The sequence below is a fragment of the Myotis daubentonii genome, chromosome 6 (genome assembly GCF_963259705.1).
Source record: "Myotis daubentonii chromosome 6, mMyoDau2.1, whole genome shotgun sequence".
NCBI classification, from domain to species: Eukaryota; Metazoa; Chordata; class Mammalia; order Chiroptera; family Vespertilionidae; genus Myotis; species Myotis daubentonii.
Window position 1 is genome coordinate 38,259,236 of NC_081845.1, and position 6,000 is coordinate 38,265,235.

The following is a 6,000-nucleotide window of genomic DNA, read 5'->3' on the forward strand; positions in this document are numbered from 1 at the left end:
GGGTATTAAATAGTGTCAAATCCTTTTTCTGCATCTATAGAGATACTGTGACTTTCCTCATTTATTTGTTAATGCAGTAAATTTAATGGTTTTTTTTTTATTGTTAGTCTAAAACTGCTTTCTTGGAATAAACCCCACTTGGTCATGATTTATCTCTTTTTAAAGGAAAGTGGACTCAATTTGCTATAATGTTGTGTAGAATTTTTGCATTTATGCTCATGAGAAAAATTGGCCAGCATTTTCTTATGATGCTCTTGTTGGGTTTTGATATCAATATTATACTGCCCTCTTTTTAAAAAGTTGTGAAGTGCTCCCCTCTCTATTTTCTGAAAAAGTTTAAGATTAGTATTATTTCTTCCTTAAACGTTTAAATTAATTCACGTGTGAAAAATCTCAGCCTGTTTATGGAAGGGTTTTAAATTACATATTCAATAACTTTAACAGATTATGATTATTCACATTTCAATTTCTTTTTGTGTTCATTTAATGAAAGTTTTTTAAAAGAATATTTCATCTAAGTAGATAATTTTTTTGATGTAACATTTTATTCACAATATACTTTAATATTTCAAAAGCTTTTTAACCCACTTAGAGTATACAATTCAATGATTTTTAGTGTATTTATGGAACTATTCAACCATCACTACAATCCATTTTAGAACATTTTCATCACCCCCCCCCCAAAGACAACCCATATCCATTAGCTGCAATTCACCATCTTTCTCTAACCACCCAACCCTCAGCAATAGGCAACCACTAATCTACTTTCTATCTGTACAGATTTGCCCATTCTAGACATTTTATATAAATGAAATCATGCAATATATGACGTTTTGTGATTACATTCATTTTGCATGTTTTCAAGGTTCACCCATGTTCTAGCATGTATCAGTATATCATTCCTTTTTATGGCCATGGAATTTCTTTTTAATCCTTTTAAATTGTCTGTGTCTTTTTGTCTGTTGAATCCAATTTAAAAATCTTTTCGTTCATTTACATTTAATGATATTACTGTTATAGTTGGGCTTAAATGAACAATCTTACCATGTATTTTTTTAATCTTTTTTAAAATTTTGTTTTATTGCTTAAAGTATTACAAAGAGTATTATATATGTCTCCTTTTTTCCCCCCTTGACCTTCCCCCGGCCTCCCCTACCCCCCAGTGTCTTGTGTCCATTGGTTATGCTTATATGCATGCATACAAGTCCTTTGGTTGATCTCTTACCCCCCCCCCCAACCCTCCTTGGCCTTCCCGCTGTAGTTTGACAGTCTGTTCGATGCTGCTCTGCCTCTGTATCTATTTTTGTTCATCAGTTTATAATGGTCTTTATTATCTATAAATGAGTGAGATCATGTGGTATTTTTCTTTCATTGACTGGCTTATTTCACTTGGCATAATGCTCTCCAGTTCCATCCATGCTGTTAACAATCCAATCAAAAAATGGGCAAAGGACCTAAATAGACACTTTTCAAAAGAGGACATTCAGAAAGCCAAGAGACATATGAAAACATGCTCAAAGTCACTAATCACCTGAGAGATGCAAATCAAAACAACAATGAGGTACCATCTCACACCTATCAGAATGGCTATCATCAACAAATCAACAAACGACAAGTGCTGGAGAGGATGCGGAGAAAAAGGAACACTCGTGCACTGCTGGTGGGAATGCAGACTGGTGCAGCCACTATGGAAGACAGTATGGCGTTTCCTCAAAAAGTAAAAAATGGAACTCCCATTTGACCCAGTGATCCCACTTCTAGGAATATATCCCAAGAAACCAGAAACACCAATCAGAAAGGATATACGCATCCCTATATTCATAGCAGCACAATTTACCATAGCTAAGATTTGGAAACAGCCTAAGTGCCCATCAGCAGATGAACAGATTAGAAAACTGTGGTACATCTACACGATGGAATACTATGCTGCTGTAAAAAAGAAGGAATTCTTACCATGTATTTTAATATATTTATTTTTCTATTTGTCCCATCTATTCTTGTTCCTTTATTCCTCCTTTCCTTTATCACTTTGGGGATATATATATATATATATTCCTCACCTGAGGATACATTTTTACTGATTTTAGAGCAAGAAGGAAACATCAATGGGAAAGAAACATTGATCAGTTGCCTCCCATATGTGCTCCAAGTAGGGATGGAACCTGCAACTCAGGTATGTGCCCTGACCAGGAATCAAATCCGCAGCCTTTTGGTGCATGAGATGACGCTCCAACCAACTGAGCCACCTAACCAGGGCAATCAGTATTTTTATTATTCTATTCTCTTCTATTAGGTTTTTTCCTTTTTTTAAAAAAAACTTATCTTTATTGTTGTAAGTATGACAGATGTCCCTTTGTTTCTTTGTTGCTGGTTTTTTCCCATTGACTCCCTCCATCCTTCACCCACCTCTCCCAAGCCTTCACCACCCTATTGTCTGTGTCCATAGGCTATGCATCTATTAGGTTTTTAATTAAACCTGTTTTTCTTTTGGTAGTTACCTAGAGCAGTGGTTCTCAAAGTTAGTGTGTCTCAAATCACTTAGAGGACTTGTTCAGACATAGATTTCTAGGCTCCACCTCCAAAGCTTCTGATTTAGTAAATCTGAAGGAAGCCTGAGAATTTTGAGTTCTAAGAAATTCCCAGAGAGTTCTTATGTCTTCTCTGAACAAAGAGCAGTTGATATTTTGAGCCTAAATAGCAGACGTTTTTTTATATTACCAAAATATTCTGAGACTAACATTTTGTGCTTTTGTCATGCCCTTGAACTATTTTTTCTAAACAAAAGTTCTTCATCTTTAAAAAACTTTTCCAAAAATATCATTACTGATGCTTAGTTTACTTTAAATATTGCCTGTAACCTTTTTTCTTTAGTCATGTAATCATCTTTTCTTCTCTCTCTCTTTTTTTTTTGAGATTGCATTTCTCAAATTCAGCCCCCAAATTCAGAATAATGAACTCTTACTATTGTCTTTTACACCAAAATTGTCTTTGGGAGTTTCCTGATTAGGTGCTACACAGCCACAAAGGTGTGCTCATTTATTCTGGTAAAGGAGGAATACTAAAAATAATTTGATACTTTTGGTTTACTCCAGATTTTTTATTAGCTATTTAATACTGTAAAAGTCTTCAATATGAAAAGACCTTGAAGTCCATAAGAGTTTAAACTAAGTTAATCACACTTAAGTAAAGTTTATTACTATGAATGTAAAATAAATGTGTGTGTTGTTTTTTTTTTTTTTGGTTTTTTTTTTTTTAGCAATTGTGTAACTTTCAGGTTTTACAGAAGCATACTCATGTCCATATATAAAGACTGGCGCAATAACTATACTTAAAAATTGAATTTTTTAAAAGGGATATTTTGTTTTCAGGTGACAATCCCCAAGTTTTGTGGGATAAATGAAAATCTGGAGACTTATTTTTCCTCTTTGGGTTACTATTGACTAAATCCTTATAAAATGATTATGTGTTATTTCAGAAAAAAGGATTCTACTTTCCACTATTCTAGCATTGTTGGCTATTACAAATGAACCTGAGCCATTGAGACTTGTCATCCACAGACAGCTTTTGCTTTTCCCTTACATTTGCCTGAAGTCCCTACTATAAACTGAGTCTTCTGGAAGAAACATAAAAAGAATGAAAGCCCCAGTAAAGGTTTTTACTGTACTCATAACTGTTGATTCTACATGGAGTAACAGATGTTTCCGTATAAGCTGATATCAGCATAGCAAACAGATACCTGGCAGATTACCAAGAGATAGAGTTCTAGCATTCTTTAAATCTAGAAGCAGATGACTTTGTGAAATTGCTTGCATTGCCCCCAAATCAGAAAAATAAGAATTCATTATCTAGGACTAAATGAGCTAATTATGGCTAATGTTCTATTCCCAATGGGCATATAAGAAAAATTCCTCTCTTTTTATTTTGAACTCTCTATTGGCTACACTTGTATAAACTGGAATGAAAACACTCTTTAAGTGATATCTTGGTCTAACTGGCCCTTTGTAATTCAGATGAAATTTCTATGAAAATTCTTAATGTAGCTTGTAAGTAACACATTATCAGAAAAGCATAAAATAATAATTCTGGAGAAAAATGACAAAAAATACAAAAGTATCTCCAAATGGTAAAGTGGTAAAATATTAGCCTTTGCTTCTCATAGCCATGTAGCTATTTTGCATAGGTTCAGTGAATCTACTCCCCTTCCACCTGCCAGTAATTTAAAAATCACTTTGGTGACCATACTTTAAAAATCTTATTAAATTAGGTATGGCAAGCCCATTTTTAAACAAAGTCCAAGTGAATTAGCTGGTTCTTGGTTCCTGATCTCAGTATATGGGCTGATGAGAGCAATATCTTACAGATAAAACTAATGACCACCTTATGAACTTTACAAAGCCTCCAAAGCCAACTCTTCAATTTTAGTATCACATGGCTCCAGCTTTATTAATCATGCTAGGGGCCCGGTGCACAAATTGCCCGGCCTGCACCCTCTCAGAGTCCGGGAGCCCTCGGGGGATGTCTGACTGAGTGGGCCTAAGCTGGCTGCAGCGGAGGTGGTAGAGGCTCCTGCCACTGCCACTGCACTCACCAGCCATGAGCCCGGCTTCTGGCTGAGCCACACTCCCCCTGTGGGAGCACACTGACCACCGGGGGGCAGCTCCTGCATTGAGTGTCTGCCCTCCTGGTGGTCAGTGCACATCATAGAGACTGGTCATTCCGCTGTTAGGTCAATTTTCATATTAGCCTTTTATTATATAGGATTATAGGGTCTTTGTAAACTGAGCATCACCTTTTCTCACACTTATATACAAAACTGGCCAAATAAAACATCAAAATCAGAAAATCATTAAGTAAATTTACATGGTCCAAGTCACACCTTAGGAGGAAATTTGGAGGCAATATGGACACCTTAACCAGATGGGTAAGCCATGCACATTACATTCCAGAGTCAGAAAACAAAACAAAAACACTGTGCAGTGAAGGATTGACACAGCCTGTCTAGGTTGTATAGACCTTTCATATTCCCAGGAAAGGTTTGGCCCCTGCTCAGCTCCTGGGAGAGAGCCATAAACCCTTGGCACACCCAGCTTGATAAGAATGTTGCTGTCTACCTGCGGAACTTAGGCCCTGCCAGACAGTCCACGTTAACAATGTGATTATGGTGAGGGGCCTTGGGCCACGGGGTCCAGCTTGAACTCTAGAGGGGCTGGTCACCGGCACGGGCAGTCAGCCATGCCTGTGTGACTGGCCTACAATAAAAAACTTGGCCACCAAGGCTTGTAGGAGCTCCCCTGGTTGGCAATACTCCAAGCATATCACCACACATCGATGCAAGGAGAAGTAAGGGCTGTCCGCATGACGTCACTGGAAGAGGACCGTGGGAAGCTCATGCCTGGTGTTTCCCGAAATTTGCCCCATGTCCCTTTTCCCGTTGTCGGTTTAAATCTGTATCCTTTCACGGTAATAAACCCTGACAGTGCTTCTCTGAGTTCTATGTGTCCTTTTAGTGACTCTTTGGATCCGAAGTTGATCTTCGGGGACCCATGACACACACAATGCAACCCTGAGATAAAGTAACAACAAAAAGTCACTCTGTCTAGTATTTGTTCCAAGTAAATGAAGCCTTTGAGTCTCTCTTGTAAGTTACTCTCTAAAAACAACAACTATTTCTTTGAAAATGCTGATGTCTGAAGATACATAATGACCTTTTTGGATATGACAATTATGTGAGAAAATTGCTGTTTTCTGTCTTGAAGAGAATCACTGTAAACTTGGTGACTTTGGTAACTTTATAGTTTTTTTTTTCACCTTAAATACTTGTCATAGTTTTAATTTGATAAGGCTGTCCTTCTAAAGCTTGGACTCTCTCATAAACCGCCTTTGCATATACTAGTAAATGCCTTTTCTTTTCTAAATGCTTTAGTCTCTGAGTGGTTTGTGTTTTATTTCAGCAGGTGAATCAATATTATTTTAGTAGACTGGTTAAGAGAAGCAAACTGT